Raw genomic sequence first — 15,433 nt, 5'->3', positions numbered from 1 at the left:
TTTTAGCTGAAGGAAGAATCCCTTAAACCTGGAGAGTTGAGACCCATGGAATGGGTACCATGCAATATGACTTCAAAGGGTCTGCATTTGCTCACCGATCCTCACCAATCCTATCACTGCTGCGTTTATGCCGCTGTACACTCACTTGATTCTCCTTCGGAGACATATAAATCCAAAGGTTTTAAGATTCTTACTAGTCAGGTATATTATTAGGCGTTTAATATGGGGTGTTGAGTCCACTTCGTTGAGCAAGGTTTAGCTCTTGTCTATTACATATTTGTCTTATGGAACGGTATCTGTGCTAATTTCAATCTCTGGTTTTGTGCAGCACCCCAACTCACCTTTCCCGTTAGCAAGCATAAGTTGGTTTTCTACATTTGAGACCCTGTTCTGTTTTGTAATTCAGTACCTGTGTAGCCAAGTTTACATTCCGTGTAGTAGTGATATTTTATGATGTTTCTTTTTCTGTGTGACTTATTTCTCTTAGAATCATCGTACCTGAATCCACTCATTATGCTGCTACGGGCCTGATGACATGGATTTCATTGTTGAGTGAGATTGCATTGTACGTAAGTACCACAACTTCTTTATCCATTTTTCGCTTTTTGTGATATTGAACTTGTACCGTAAACGAGGTTCTTGTAAACAGAACCGTCCCAAATTTTGGGGTGGCTTTGTCTTTTTGATTTTAATTTCCCTAAGCTATAGGACCATAAGTGGAAGTGCCCCAGGCTTTGTTGCTTTTTTTTTAGATGTTTCAGGAAACACCATACACTTCTCCAGAGTGGCTGTGGGCAATTTACATCCCGCCCATGAGCATAACAAGGCTCCAAGTTCTCCATGGCCTGTCCTGCCTTTCTGGATTTTACACTTTTTTCAGATGGCCCTTTTGACCGGGGGGCAGTGAGACTTCATTGTAGTCCAGATTTCCTTTGCAAGCTTGCTTGGTTGGCCAAAAAGGGCGTATGCATTTTTTCCTGAATATATTCAGGAAAAAACGCATATGCCCTTTTTGGCCAAGTGCATCATTATGGACGTTCTGCCTCTTTTCCTATGCTTTACATGCAATTCCAGTCTACCTCCTGAAATCGGTTTTCTGCAATTCTGCCCCGCTTTCAAGTCCTCTTGGCAGCCTTACTTCAATATATTTTTGGACGATAGCTGTCATTTATAACTCTGCAGGTCTGTGAATGACAGTGCCCCTGAGCTCCTGTCTTCAACTCGCTTTCTTGTGAGCTGGCCGCAACACCGCAGGATTGCTTCAGGCCCTAGTGTGGTTCCGGCACGGCACGCTGAGCCTTTGGTTAATTCCACTTCCTGGTGGGAAATGAGAGTTAAATTTGCCCGTCCAGACACCTCCAGCTAGTCTCTCATTTGTTCTCCCTATTCCTGTTCATTTTCCGCAGAAATTGCAAACTGGGCCAAACAGGAGGTTAAAGTCACTGACTCTCCAAGTGGGGAGAGTGTTAGTAAAGTGTCTGGAAGGTTGCACCCGAGTACCGGGGGACGAAAACTGAGACACATTTGAACACATTTCCCAATCACACGGTGCATCATACTCTGGGTTCCACATGCATGTTTTAGCTGAAGGAAGAATCCCTTAAACCTGGAGAGTTGAGACCCATGGAATGGGTACCATGCAATATGACTTCAAAGGGTCTGCATTTGCGCACCGAACCTCACCAATCCTATCACTGCTGCGTTTATGCCGCTGTACACACGCTTGATTCTCTTTCGGAGACATATAAATCCATAGGTTTTAAGATTCTTACTAGTCAGGTATATTCTTAGGCGTTTAATATGGGGTGTTGTGTCCACTTTGTTGAGCAAGGAGTAGCTCTTGTCTATTACATATTTCGCTTATGGAATGGTATCTGTGCTAATTTCAATCTCTGGTTTTATGAGCACCCCAACTCACCTTTCCCTTAAGCAAGCATAAGTTGGTTTTCTCCATTTGAGACCCTGTTCTGTTTTGTAATTCAGTTCCTGTGTAGCCAAGTTTACATTCCGTGTAGTAGTGATAACTTATGATGTTTCTTTTTCTGTGTGACTTATTTCACTTAGAATCATCGTACCTGAATCAACTCATTATGTTGCTATGGGCCTGATGTCATAGATTTCATTGCTGAGTGATATTGCATTTTACATAAGTACCACAACTTCTCTATCCATTTTTCACTTTCTGTGATATTGAACTTGTACCGTAAACGAGGTTCTTGTAAACAGAGCCGTCCCAAACTTTGAGGTGGCTCTGTCTTTTTGATTTTAATTTCCCTAAGCTATAGGACCATAAGTGGAATTGCCCTAGGCTCTGTTGCTTTGTTTTTTAGATGTTTCAGGAAACACCATACACTTCTCCAGAGTGGCTGTGGGCAATTTACATCCCGCCCATCAGCATAACAAGGCTCCCAGTTCTCCATGGCCTGTCCTGCCTTTCTGGATTTTACATTTTTTTCAGATGGCCCTTTTGACCGGGGGGCAGTGAGACTTCATTGTAGTGCAGATTTCCTTTGCAAGCTTGCTTGGTTGGCCAAAAAGGGCGTATGCGTTTTTTCCTGAATATATTCAGGAAAAAACGCATACGCCCTTTTTGGCCAAGTGCATCATTGTGGACGTTCTGCCTCTTTTCCTATGCTTTACATGCAATTCCAGTCTACCACCTGAAATCGGTTTCCGGCAATTCTGCCCCGCTTTCAAGTCCTCTTGGCAGCCTTACTTCAATATATTTTTGGACGATAGCTGTCATTTATAACTCTGAAGTTTTGTGAATTACAGTGTCCCTGAGCTCCTTTCTTCAACTTGCTTTCTTGTGAGCTGGCCGCAACACCGCAGCCTTGCTTCAGGCCCTAGTGTGGTTCCGGCTTGGCACGTTGAGCCTTTGGTTAATTCCTCTTCCTGGTGGGAAATGAGAGTTAAATTTTCCCTCCAGACACCTCCATCTATTCTCTCATTGGTTCTACCTATTCCTGTTCATTTCCCGCAGAAATTGCAAACTGGGCCAAACAGAAGTTTAAAGGCACTGACTCTCCAAGTGGAAAGAGTGTTAGTAAAACGTCTGGAATGTTGCACCCGAGTACCAGGGGACGAAACCTGAGACACATTTGAATACGTTTCTCGATCACACGGTGGATCATACTCTGGGTTCCACATGCATGTTTTAGCTGAATGAAGAATCCCTTAAACCTGGAGAGTTGTGACCCATGGAATGTGTACCATGCAATATGACTTCAAAGGGTCTGCATTTGCTCACCGAACCTCACCAATCCTATCACTGCTCCGTTTATGCCGCTGTACACACGCTTGATTCTCTTTCGGAGACATATATATCCATAGATTTTAAGATTCTTACTAGTCAGGTATATTCTTAGGCGTTTAATATGGGGTGTTGAGTCCACTTCGTTGAGCAAGGAGTAGCTCTTGTCTATTACATATTTGGCTTATGGAACGGTATCTGTGCTAATTTCAATCTCTGGTTTTATGCAGCACCCCAACTCACCTTTCCCCTTAAGCAAGCATAAGTTGGTTTTCTACATTTGAGACCCTGTTCTGTTTTGTAATTCAGTTCCTGTGTAGCCAAGTTTACATTCCGTGTAGTAGTGATATCTTATGATGTTTCTTTTTCTTTGTGACTTATTTCACTTAGAATCATCGTACCTGAATCCACTCATTATGCTGCTATGGGCCTGATGACATAGATTTCATTGCTGAGTGATATTGCATTGTACGTAAGTACCACAACTTCTTTATCCATTTTTCGCTTTCTGCGATATTGAACTTGTACCGTAAACGAGGTTCTTGTAAACAGAGCCGTCCCAAACTTTGGGGTGGCTGTGTCTTTTTGATTTTAATTTCCCTAAGCTATAGGACCATAAGTGGAAGTGCCCTAGGCTCTGTTGCTTTGTTTTTTAGATGTTTCAGGAAACACCATACACTTCTTCAGAGTGGCTGTTGCCAATTTACATCCCGCCCACCAGCATAACAAGGCTCCCAGTTCTCCATGGCCTGTCCTGCCTTTCTGGATTTTACACTTTTTCAGATGGCCCTTTTGACCTGGGGGAAGTGAGACTTCATTGTAGTGCAGATTTCCTTTGCAAGCTTGCTTGGTTGGCCAGGAAGGGTATATGCGTTTCTTCCTGAATATATTCAGGAAAAAACGCATGCGCCCTTTTTGGCCAAGTGCATCATTGTCGACGTTCTGAGTCTTTTCATATGTTGTCAATGCAATTCTAGTCTACCTCTTGAAATCGGTTTCCTGCAATTCTACCTTGCTGTCAGTGCTTCTTCATAGCCTTACCTCAATATACTTTTGGAAAATAGTTGGCCTTTATAACTCTGCAGGTTTTTGAATTGCAGTGGCCCTTAGCTCCATTTTTCAGCTCTTATTTTTGTGATCTTGCCTCATATCCACAGGATTTTTTCATGCCCTATTCTTCTTCTGGGGCGCCTTGCTCTGCCTTTGGTTAATTCTTCTTCCTGATGTGAAATTAGAGTGACATGTGCCCATTGAAACCGCTACAGCTATTTTCTCACTGGTTCCCCCTATTCCCATTCATCCTCCGCACTAACTGCAGACTGTGCGATACCGGAACTTAAAGGCATTGACTCTCCGTGTGGGGATGTTGTTAGTAAAGTGGCTGGAATGTTGATCCGGAACCCCAGGAGAGGAAAATGAGGTGCGTTTTAGAAACCTTTCCCGATCATATGGTATACCATCCGCTGGATTTCCCATGCATGGTTTAGCTGTAGGAAGATTCCCTTCAACCTGGAGTGTTGGGACCCTTGGAATGAGTAGCATGAAGTATTGCATTAAACTTTCGGCAGTTGCTCACCAAAGCTCACCAATCCTCTCAGCCCCAAGTGTCCAGCCTTATGTCTTATCCAGCTGTGGGTTTATATGTGGTCATTCCAGGTTGCATCACAGCCCCTGAGCGAATTTTGTAAGAATTTTTCTCTCTTTCATTGTTTCTGCGTTTTGGTTTTAAAATTTATTTCTATAATGGGGTTTAGCTCATTTTCACTGCTGTGTTTGGCCACTCTGCACACACTTGATTCCCTTATGGAGATATATCAATACATGGGTTTTAAGATTCTTATTACTCAGATATATTTCTCTGCGGTGTATAGGGTGTGTTGAGGCCAGTTCATTGAGCAAGGTGTAGATCTTGTCTAATACCTATTTGGTTTATTGAACGGTATCTGTGCTAATTTCAAACTCTGGTTTTATGCATCACCCCACCTCTCCTTTCCCCTTAAGCTGACATAAGTGTGTTTTCTAAATGTGAGACACTGTTCTGTTTTGTAATTCATTTTTTGTGCAGCCATATTTATCCTCCCTCTATAAGTGATATCTTATGATATGTTTCTTTTTCTGTTTGACTTATTTCAAGTAGTATTATCGGACCTAAATCCACTCTTTATCCTTCTACTAGCCTTATTACATTGATTTCATGGTGAAGAGATATTCCATTGTACATAAGTACCACATTTTCTTTATCCATTGTTCTCTTTCCTGGGATATTTAAGGTGTACTGAAGTTGAGGTTCTTGTAAACAGAGTAGGCCTAAACTGTGGTGTGCTTGTGTCTTGTTGATTTTTAGACTTCCCTAGATATACTTCCATGATTGGAAGTGCCCTATGCTCTGTAGCTCTGTTTTTTAGATGATTTAGGAACCACCATACACTTCTCCAGAGTGGCTCTCGGCAGTTCACACACTGTCCATCAGCGTATAAAGGCTCCCTGTTCTCCATGGCCTGTCCTGCATTTCTGGTTTTTACAATTTTTTCGGATGGCCCTTTTGACCGGTGGGAAATGAGACTTCTTTGTTGTGCACATTTGCATTGCTTGCTTGCTTGGTTGCCCATAAAGTGCGTATGCGTTTTTTCCTGGATATATTCAGGAAAAAACGCATACTCCTTTTTGGGCCAACTGCATCATTGTCGAAATTCTGCCGCTTTTCATGTGCTTTAAAGACGAGTCCAATCTATCTCTTGAAATCTGTTTCTTGCAATTCTGTCTTGCATTCAGATCCTCTTCTTTGCCTTACCTCAACATATTTTTGGACGTTAGTTTTCATTTATAACTCTGCAGGTTTGTGAATTGCAGTGACCCTGAGCTCCATTTTTTAAGTTGCTCTTTTGTGAGCTGGCCTCAAAGCCGCAGGATTGCTTCAGGCCCTATTTTGGCTCCAGCGAGGCGGGCTGAGCCTTTTTTTACTTCTTATTCTTAATGGGAAATTAGAGTGACATGTGCCCGTCCAAACCCCTACAACTATTCTCTCATTGGTTCCCCCTCTTCCCGTTCATCCTCCTCACAATTTGCAAAATGTGTGAAACAGAAGTTTAAATGTGCTGATTCTCTAAGTGGGGAGATTCTAAGTAACGTGGCTGGAATGATGAACAGGAGCACCAGGAGAGGATAAATGAGGTGCATTTTAGACACATCTCCCCATCACATGGTGTACAGTCCTCTGGGTTTTCCATGCATGTTTTAGCTGTAGGAAGATCCCTTGAACCTGCAGATTTGGGACCCATTGAATGGGTACCAGGTAGTATTACTTTAAAGGGTGTGCATTTCCTCACCCAACCTCACATTTCTCTTAGCACGAACAGTTTCCAGCCTTATGTGTCATCCTGCTGTGGGTCTAGATGTGTTCAATCCATGTTGCATCACCGTCCCTGAGGAAAAGTTGTAAGAGGTTTTCTCTGTCTCTCTGTCGTTTATTTTTTTCAATTTATTACTATATTGGTTACAGCTGATTTTCAAAGCTCTGTTTCTTGCTGCTGTACATCCACTTGATTCACATACAGAGAGACATCAATAAATTCTTTTTCAGATTCTTACCAGTCATATATATTCTTTTCCGGTGACTTGAGTGTGCTGAGTGCAGTTCTTTTAGCTACCGTGTAGGCCTTGTTGATTATCAGTTTGGTATTTGGAATGGTATCTTTGCTAATTTCAACCTCCTGGATGATGCCTCACCCCTCCCCACCTTTCCCGTTTAGCAGCCTTACGCGTGTTTTCTACATACTTGACTATGTTTTTCTTTTGTAATTTATTTCATGTGTAGCCATTTTGGATTCCACCTTTAAGTGATATCTTATGATATGTGTCTTTTTCTTTTTGAATTATGTCACTTAGAATGATCATACGTAACTCCTCCGGAGTTGTTACAACTGGCCATATTTCATTGATTTCCAGGCTGAGTAATATTCCACTCTACATAAGTACCACATCTCTATCCATTTTTTCCCTCCAGAGACATTTAAGTTATATCCTAGTCGAGGATCTTTTAAACAGAGAGGCAGTAAACATTGGGGTGCCTGTGTCCTCTCGATTTTTGTTTTTCCCAAGACATACGCCCATGAGTGCAAGTGCCCTATGCTCTGTAGCTCATTTTTTAGATGCTTTAGTAAACACAATACACTTCTCCAGAATGGCCGTTGGCAATATACATTTCCACTATAAGCCTCACAGGGCTCCCTCTTCTCCTTGCCCTGTCCTGCATTTCTGGTGTTTACACTTTATGAGGATGGCTCTTCTGACTGATGCGAAGTGATATCTTTTGTAGTATTGATTTCCAGTGCCCACCTGTTTGGTTGGCTAAAAAAGTGTATGCCCTTTTCTTGAATATATACAGAAAAAAACGCATACAGCCTTTTTGGCCAACTGCAATGTTGGCAATGTTCAGCCCCTTTTCTTGTGCTTAATGGCGAGTCCTTTCTACCTCCTCAAATCCCTTTCCTGCCATTCTCCCTTGCTTACCAATCCTTTTCTCTGACTTTCCTCAAGACATTTTTCAGTGATAGATATTTTCAACTCTGCAGTTTCGTGAATTTTACTGCCCCTGAGTTCCATTGTTCAACTTGTGTTTATGGGAACTGGCCACAAAGCAGTGGGATTTCCTCAAGCCCTATACTGTTTCCATGGGCAACCCTAGCCTTTGGTCAATTCGTCTTCCTGATTGGAAATTAGAGTGACATGTGCCTGTCTGAACACCTAGGACTTGTCTCTCATTGTTCCTCATCCTTCCGCTTCATCCTCTGGACAAATTCCAAACTGTACGCAACAGGATGTTGACAGTGCTGACATCTCCAAGTGGGGAGACTGTTAGTAAAGACGCTGGAGGGGTGAACCCGAGCACCAGGAGATGAGGAGATGAGATGCCTTTTCCAAACTCTTCCCGATCAGACGGTATACCATCCTCTGGGTGTGACAGACATGTTTTAGCAGTAGGAAGAGTCCCATTCATGTAAGGAGAACACCAGGGCTTTTTCAAAATCAGTGTCTCCCCGAAACCCAAACTGGGGAATTTTTTAAGCTACGGCTACACATATGTTCATTAAGGGCCTTGGGAAGTAGGCAGAGTCCAAACTTTAGATGTTTGAAGTCTTCAGGGTCAGAAGCACTCACCACCGGCTTCCCTTAGGTTACACTTTAACTGTCATTGATAGATGATGTCAATAAAAATATCTATTCTTTTTCCGATTATTTCCCCTTATAGGTTATTGCAAAATATTGAGTGTAGTTCCCTGTGCTATACAGTAGTTCCTTGTTGATGATCTATTTTATACATAGCAGTGTGTATGTGTTAATTCCAAACTGTTAATTTATCCCTCCTCCCACCTTTCCCCTTTGGTAATAATAAATTATAAGATTTTATACTTCTCAGAAATGGGGGAGCTGAAAGAGAGGTATCATTTTCAATGGAAAAGCATTTAAAACAAGATTGAAGCTTTAACCAAGATTATTAGGTGTACATCCTTGGAAAGAAATCACTTCATTTCTCTAATATTGACCTGACAAATAAGACAAACCTTTTCACTGAACTTGCTTATAATAAAGTGATGGAAATATCAAATGGAAGTGTTAGAAACATCTTATTTTACCCGAGCCTTATAAACTGTTCTATGTTAACTACAGTTTGGCTCACACATCTGTTCATTGAAGTTACAATAGTCTCAATTTCTGTTACTGATCCTCCAGAGTGGACCCCAACAAGTGTCCCCCTGCCCAGTGTCATTGGGGCCAACAGATCGAGACTGAGTTTGGTTCACAAGCAAAGGAAACTTTATATTTTAAACAGAGAATGGAGAGGTGAGAGCACGCACTACCCCGTGGGCTGTGGGCTGGGCTGCTGTGTAGAGATCCTGTCAGAGTCAGTGGGAGGGAGGGGGCGGAGCACTCGAGGGCCGGGGTGGCTGCAGCTCAGCCTCTATATCTCGGAGTCTGCACTGGGCCCCAGGAGCTGAGGTGTCGACCCAGCCATTCTGCACTAGGAAATCTGGTCTGAAGTGCCGGGTGTGGAACCTCTGCATGCGGGACCCTAGGAGCACGTGAAATTAGACAAAGCACAAAGGATAAAAAAGGTCAGACTTGACTTTATTGCCCAGATTCTATTTTTATCTCCCAGGGATTTTTAATGGGCTTTGCTGGGGACAAACCCCTCCTCTGCCTTTTGTCCCGTTCCTCATTCTTGGAGTGCTGAGGGTGCAGACCCTTCTTCTGTAACTGCTGAGTGCTGAGTTGGGAGCCCTCATACCAGGGGACGAGGGTCAGAACTTCTCCCCAGCAGCCTCCAGGTGACGTTGATTGGCCCCAGGACCCCTGCCTCCCTGCTCGTCCGCCTGAGCACCAGCATTGGAAGTGTTATAGATTCTAATGACCTTTAAGGGTCCAGGAAAGAGATGTGCAGAGACGCTGTGGGGGCCGGTTTCACCCCGCCCCACATTTGTTCGGCCACCTTAGGCTGACCGTTTCTGCCAGCCTAGATGCTCTGACCAGTAGTCTGCTCTTTCTTCAATTAGGCCCCTGAATTAACGTAAAAACAGCACCAGGTGTCAGAGCCCTGCCCGCTCAACTCCCAGACAGTCCAGGGTCAATGGTGATCAAGGACCATGATGGCCACTGAGTCAACAGCCTTTTGAAGTAAACAGGAGTCCAGCCGGTCTTATTGGCCACCATCATCACGGTGTCTGTAGGCTTTTCTATGGTGACAGTGTGATATACGTTTCCCCCGCCAAGATTATTAGCTCCCCTCCGGGTGCAGTAAGTCCTGCAAGCAGTAGTCTACTCCTTCGGGACACACTATTGTTGTTTTATGAGAGAAACTCCAGGTCAAGTGATGTTCACACGAGTCGTCATGGTGCCCTGTTGCCCCCGGTTATCTCTCTGGATGTTGGAGTTGGAGGGCCTCCTCACTCGAGGTCGGTGTGCCCACGGAGTGAACCCTGCAACTTCAGGGCATGGTTGGTGATTAGGATCACCACGTGGGGTCCTTTTCCCTTAGGAGAGAGGTGGCCTTTTGGGCTGCTGATTTTCAGGTTTTTAGATACCGCCAGTATCTTGGCCAGATGTGGCAGTGGGCCAAGCCCCTTGGTGACTGTAGTTTATCCTACCTGGATGGCATTCTTGTGTTGTTCCATTTCAAGTGGTCCCAGTTTTTGCACTAATTCTCCAATGGCGACTCACCTTTCACCGGGAATGGAAAGGTCAAAGGGTTTAGCTCAATTAGGGAGTTCCAGGGCAAGGGTCTGAATTGACTGCTCTTTCCATTCTTGAAAGGCCACTTCTGGATTCTGTTCAAAAGGATCATCATCTTTTCCTTTCAGTGTTTCATATAGAGGCCCAGCTAGTAGACTGTAGTTAGGGATCCAGAAGCAGCAAACCCTGGCCTCCCCAGGAACCCCTAAGCTGTCTTCTAGTTTTAGAAAGGGGTAAGGCTGCAAATGGTTTCTTCCCTTTCCTGGGATGGGCTTCTCTGACCTTCTGTGAGAATGAAGCCCAGGCAGGTCACCGCAGTCTGTGATATTTGAGCTTTTTCTTGGACAACTTCTATCCTTTATTGGCTTGGTAGTTCAGAGGCCTCCTTAGTAGGGCTGGCGATCAGAATGTCATCTGCATATTGAAGGAGGGTTTCCTTTTCCAGAGGTAGAACTTTTTGGTCTTTAGCTAAGCTTTCCCCAAAGATGGTGTGGGAATTTTTGAACCCTTGGGGCAAGACGGCCCGGAAGTATTGTTTTAGTTGTATGTTGAGTCCTGCCACTCACAAGCCAAAATTTCTTGTGACTCTGGGACTAATGGAATACAAAAGAAGGCATCATTGAGACTAATACAGAATACCATGTCCTGGTGGTTGGTAGAATGACCAGCAGGGTGTAGGAATTAGGAGCAACTGGAGGTATATCCTCGGTGGCTTCACTGACTGTCCTGACATCCTTTACCAGGTCCCCAGCAGCCCATGGGGCTCTCGTGGTCAGGCCAATCCCAGGATATGGAGCTCTCCTGGGCAGGTACCCCACCCCCAACCCAGCCCACGGGGCTCTCGTGGTCAGGCCTCTCCCAGGATACAGAGCTACCCTTGCAGGTACCGTGGCAGGGCTGGGCACACAGGAACCGTGCACATAGCTCTCACTGAAGAGCACCCCCATCTCACCTGTCGCTCAGAGCTGACACAGAGCACCTCAGAGCAGGACTTGAACTAACAAACAGCAGCTCCGACAGGTCTGTGACCCTGGGCATCACTCTGTGTGGCCTCCCTCCACCTGGTCTTCCAGAGACTTCCACTGCACCCGGGGCACCAGGCCTCTGTCTCCAACCACCACCCACCCCTCCTCTCCCTGACTCCTGGGTTCCTCTCATTAGGAGAGGCTTTTCTTGAAGTTGTCTCCCACTCATGGGCCAGATAAAATGATTAGAAAACAAGCCAAAGCTGCAGCCCCTTGTCTATCCTGACTCTCAGGAGCCCACACCTGTTCCTTGGACCTGGCCGGTTCAGCAAGTTCCATTTTCTGCAACTGTGAGCCCCTGAGGGGTGATGATTGGCTGACCTGGGCAGCCTTACCGTGCCGGCCAGCCCTCCCCAGGTGTGCCTGGGTTGAGATCAATATAAATACCACTCCAGGCAGCAAGAGCCCCTGCAGCTGTGCCTGACGCCATTTTCTCTGCCCTGTCAGCAGTCTCGGGGCTGGGCTGGTGGGAGGGAGTGAGAGGCCACGGCTTTGTGGGTGGCCCAGTGTGAGTGGGGCTCTGCTGGACTTTCTGCAGCAGTTGCCAGGCTGCCACCTGCTAAAGAAGAGGATGTGTCACCCATACCTGCTGCTGGAATTTCTCCCTGGGCAGAGGTGAGGAAGGAAAAAAGCAGTGGGAGCAGGGACAGGACGGGTATCTCAGGCAGGGAAATGGAAATCTTCCAGAAGAGCACCCAGGACCAGGGCCATCCTGGCTGGCCTGCAGGCACCAAGTCAGCTGGCATGCTGTCACTCATGTGGCTCCATGGCCCTTCCTCTAGGCTTTCAAGTCCTTGTATATATTCAGGTGTTTTACCTGGGAAGGGTGGGAACAGTTCAACAGCAACTGGCCTGGGGCTCAGCTCACGTTCACTCACAGATGCCTCGGCACGGTGCCCCAGCTTTGCAATGAGGACGCTTGTTGTGTGGGGGCTGCTGGCTGAATGGGAGACGATTCCCCACCACTGACCAACTTCAGAATTGTTTACAACAGGAGCAAGGGCCCTGATACGGTTTTCCTCTGAGTAACTGGTGGGTTCTGTTTTTTTTTTCTCTTTTTCGTTTTTGGTTCAAGGTAGAATTTATTCCTCTTTTTTGTATTTACAGATATAAGCATGGAAATAATTTATTCATATAAATACATGTATGTGAAGGGAATAATTGTTTTTTCTGTTTTGTTTTTTAAATTTTATTTCTTTTTAATTTTGAATTTTATTTTATATTTTTATACAGCAAGTTCTTATTTGTTATCTATTTTATACATATAAATGTTTACATGCCAATCCCAATCTCTCAACTCCTCCCACCACCCCCCCCCAAGAGCTTTCCCCCCTTGTTGTCCATATGATTGTTGTCTACATCTGTTGCTCTATTTATGCCTTGCAAAACGGTTAATCTGTACAGTTTTTCTAGGTTCCACATATATGCATGAATATACAAGATTTGTTTTTCTCTTTCTGACTTACTTCACTCTGTATGACAGTCTCTAGATCCATCGACGTCTCTACAAATGACCCAATTTCATTCCTTTCATGGCTTAGTAATATTCCATTTTATATATGTACCACATCTTTATGCATTCGTCTGTCTGTGGGCATTTAGGTTGCTTCCATTACCTCGATATTGTAAATAGTGATGCAATGAACATTGCGGTGAATGTCTCTTTTTGATTTATGGTTTTGTCTGGGTATATGTCCAGTACTGGGATTGCTGTATCATATGGTAATTCTATTAATAGTTTCTTAAGAAACTCCATATTGTTCTCCATAGTGACTGTATCAATTTATATTCCCAACAATAGTGGAAGAGGCTTCCTTTTCTCCACACCCTTTCCAGCATTTGTTGTTTGTAGATTTTCAGATGATGCCCATTCTAACAGGTGTGAGGTGATACCTCATTGTTGAGTCCATTTCGTTGAGCAAGGGGTAGGTCTTGTCTATTACATATTTGGATTATGGAACGGTATCTGTGCTAATTTCAAACTCTGGTTTTATGCAGCACCCCAACTCACCTTTCCCCTTAAGCAAGCATAAGTTGGTTTTCTAAACTTGAGACCCTGTTCTGTTTTGTAATTCAGTTCCTGTGTAGCCAAGTTTACATTCCGTGCATTAGTGATACCTTATGATGTTTCTTTTTCTGTGTGACTTATTTCACTTAGAATCATCGTGCCTCAATCCACTCATTATGCTGGTACAGGCCTGGTGACACAGATTTCATTGCTGAGTGGTATTCTGTTGTACGTAAGTACCGCAACTTCTTTATCAATTATTTGTTCTCTGGAATATTTAACTTGTACCGTAGAAGAGGTTCCTATAAACAGAGCCATCCCAAATTTTGGGGTGGCTGTGTCTTTTTGATTTTAATTTCCCTAAGCTATAAGACCATAAGTGGAAATGCCCTAGACTCTGTTGCTTTGTTTTTCAGATGTATCAGGAAACACTATACACTTCTCCAGAGTGACTGTTGGCAATTTACATCCCGCCCATCAGCATAACAAGGCTCCTAGTTCTCCATGGCCTGTCCTGCCTTTCTGGATTTTACACTTTTTTCAGATGGCCCTTTAGACCGGGGGGAAGTGACACTTCATAGTAGTTCGGATTTCCATTGCAAGCTTGCTTGGTTTGCCAAAAAGGGCGTATGTGTTTTTTCCTGAATATATTCAGGAACAAACTCATACGCCCTTTTTTGTCACGTGCATCATTGTCGATGTTCTGCCTCTTTTCCTATGCTTTAAATGCAAATCCAGTCTACCTCCTGAAATCGGTTTCCTGAAATTCTGCCCCGCTTTCAAGTCCTCTTCGCAGCCTTACTTCAATATATTTTTGGACATTATCTGTCATTTATAACTCTGCAGGTTTGTGAATTACAGGGCCCCTGAGCTCCTTTCTTCAACTCGCTTTCTTGTGAGCTGGCCGCAAACCCGCAAGACTGCTTCACGCCCTAATCTGCTTCTGGCAGGGCACGCTGAGCCTTTGGTTAATTCCTCTTCCTGGTGGGAAATGAGTGTTAAATATGCCCGTCCAGACACCTACCTCACTCTCAACCCCTTGGTGATGTGGGTCCTCTGGTTTGTGGCCACCTTTGCTGGGTTCCTCACCTTTCGATGATGTGGCCCCACTAGTGTGAGGACACTCCTGCCTGGTTCTCATCCACGTGGTTATGTGGACCCCCTGGTGAGAGTCTGTTCCTGGCTGTGTTCCTCACCCTTCTGTGAGGGAGACCCTCTGCTGATAGGTCACTCCTGCATGGCTGGCACACATTGCCTTGGTGAAGTCAGCTGTGTGGTGGCAGTTGGAGCGTGCTGGGGATCTCCTGCCCCCGGTGATGAGAGCCCTCTTGCGTCAGGCCCTAACTGCTGGGCTCACCAACTTTTCTTAGTGAGCCCAATGATGCTTGGGCACTCCTCTTAGGACCCCATCTCCATGGGGATGTGGGCCTTCTGCTCTGAGGTCCCAACGGCTGGGTTGTTCACATTTTCATGATGTGGGCTCTCTGGTGTTAGTTCACAGAGGCCTGGATCCCATAGCCTCTGTGCTCTTGGCCGCCTGCTGGGAGGTTCCAACTGCTGGATTCCTCACTTTTTTAATTTTTTAGGCCCTCTCTTGTGAGGATCCTCCTGCCTGCCTCACTCCCAGCCCCTTCGTGATGTGTGTCCTCTGGTTTGAGGTCACATGTGCTGGGTTCCTCACCTTTCGATGATGTGGGACCAATGGTCTTAGGAGACTCCTGCCTGGTTCACATCCCCTTTGTGATGTGGGCCCTCTGGTGAGAGTCTGATCCTGGCTGGGTTCCTCACCCATCTGTGAGGTGGGCCCTCTACTATCAGGTAACTCTTGCCTGGCTTGCTCACCTCGCCTTGTTGACATGAGCCCTCTGGTGGCACTTGGACCCTGCTGGGAGCCTCCTCACCTCTGTGATGAGGGCCCTC

This window comes from Pseudorca crassidens, chromosome 4, assembly GCF_039906515.1.
Source record: "Pseudorca crassidens isolate mPseCra1 chromosome 4, mPseCra1.hap1, whole genome shotgun sequence".
In the NCBI taxonomy this organism is placed as follows: Eukaryota; Metazoa; Chordata; class Mammalia; order Artiodactyla; family Delphinidae; genus Pseudorca; species Pseudorca crassidens.
This window is presented reverse-complemented; position numbering follows the sequence as displayed.